We start from the raw sequence: 2266 nt of genomic DNA on the forward strand, positions 1-2266 counted from the left end.
TATGGCCGAAAATGTCTCAAAATGTACTATGGGCACCCTCCGTTCCGATCGAGGGGGGGAGTATATGTCTCATGAATTTAATGCATTTCTAGCTAGTCGTGGGATAAAACGCCAAATGTATAGTGCCTTATACACCTCAGCAAAATGGTGTTGCTGAGAGGAAAAACAGGTCACTAACGGAAATGGCACGATGTATGGTCAAAAGTCAAGCTTTGCCACATTCTTTTTGGCTTGAGGCCATCAAGTGTGCCACTTATGTACTTAACAGGTGTCCTACGAAAGCTTTGTAGTCTATTACTCCATATAAAGCATGGCATGATAGAAAGCCTTCTATTGAGCACATGCGTGTTTTTGGTTGTTTGGCATATGCTTTGTTGCCACAAGTGCAACGCAGAAAATTGGATGATAAGGCTGTCAAATGTATTTTTGTTGGTTATAGTGCTGAAAACAAAGGTTACAGGTTGTATCATACGCAAACAAAACGTATTCTGCTTTCACGGGATGTAGTGTTTGTGGAAGATTCTGTTCAGCCCTTGCTGTCATGTACTAGAGACAGTAATGTAAGCTCACAGGACATTTATGACACTTTGTTGCCTCTTTTCAGTGGTGGAAATACGAATGTAAGTTCTAATGAGGCAAATGTACAGCCTATGGGGGTTTCTGAAAATGTTTTAGATCATCCTATTACTGATGCAGATGTACATGATGTATTTGATGAGGAAAGGGCTGAAAATGAGCAGGCTAGAGGTATGCCAAAATGGCTGGTGCACACTTTGCGTGACAATAAATTGGATGCACCTTTGTCTGGTCGTACTCGTTCAGGCTCTCACCATGCATCTTATGCATCAGATTGTTATGCTTTGGCTGTGTCTAGCTTACATGATGTTGAGGAGCCACTGTCTTTTGATGAAGCACAAAATTCACAAAATTGGATGGCTGCCATGCAATCAGAATATGATGCACTTATAGAAAATGACACATGTACTTTATGTGATTTGCCTCCTGGCAAAAAGGCCATTGGTATGAAGTGGGTTTACAAGTTGAAATGCAAGCCGGATGGTGAGATCGATCGCCATAAGGCTCGACTTGTTGCAAAGGGTTATGCACAACAAAAAGGCATAGATTATGAAGAGACTTTTGCTCCCACTTGTCGTATGATTACTGTGCCTTTTCTATGTGCATTGGCAGCTCATTTTGGTTGGGATGTACATCAATCAGACATTGTTACTGCTTTCTTGAATGGTGACATATTTGAGGAAGTTTATGTAACGCAGCCTCGCGGTTTTGTCATAAAAGGACAAGAGGACAAAGTGTGCAGATGTAAGAAGGCTTTGTGTGGGTTGAAGCAATCTCCTCGTGCTTGGTATGAGAAAGCTGACACTCATTTGGTTAAACGAGGCTTTCGTAACAGTCCAACAGAAAGTACATTGTATGTAAAGCGTGAGGGTGATGTACTTCTCATTGTGGTTCGTTATGTCGATGATTTGTTGATCACTGGACCAAATGAAAGACATATTGCTGAATTTAAGGCTGATTTGAATGCTACTTTCAAGATGAAAGATTTGGGGCTGTTGCATCATTACTTGGGTATACAGTTTAAGCAGTGTGATGGTGGTATTTCCTTGTGTCAGAAAAGTTACATAGAGACATTGCTATGTAAGTTTGGACTTGAGGATTGCAAACCTATTGCCACTCCCATGGAAATAGGTTTGAAGTTGAGTCTACATGATGCTGGCGATCCTATTGATGTCACTCTTTAGCAAACTGTTGTTGGATGCCTCATTTATGTATACAACACGAGGCCAGATATTCAGTTTGCAGTCTCACGGGTTAGCAGATTTATGCATAGCCCAGGGTCTAAGCATTGGCAGGCTGTCAAGAGGATTTTCTGCTACCTTAGTGGCACTTTATATCTTGGCTTGTTTTATCCCGAGGGGGGATCATTGCCGCCATACTTACATGCTTTTTCGGACTCAGATTGGGCTGGTTGTTTTGACACGCGAGTGTCCACAAGTGGTTTTTTTTTCATACTTGGCAGTTCATGTATATCATGGTTGAGCAAGAAGCAACCTACTGTGGCCACTTCGAGTTGTGAGGCTGAGTATAGGGCAGTCTTCACAGCTACGGTTGAGTGTGTATGGCTTAGAAGCTTTATGGCTGATTTGGGTGTTGGATAGGACACTGCCAACACTATCTACACTGACAGTTAGAGCGCATTGGCAGTTGCGAGGAACCCAGTTTTTCATGCTCGCACAAAGCACATTGA

This window comes from Adiantum capillus-veneris, chromosome 13 (assembly GCF_014529385.1).
Source record: "Adiantum capillus-veneris isolate H3 chromosome 13, ASM1452938v2, whole genome shotgun sequence".
NCBI classification, from domain to species: Eukaryota; Viridiplantae; Streptophyta; class Polypodiopsida; order Polypodiales; family Pteridaceae; genus Adiantum; species Adiantum capillus-veneris.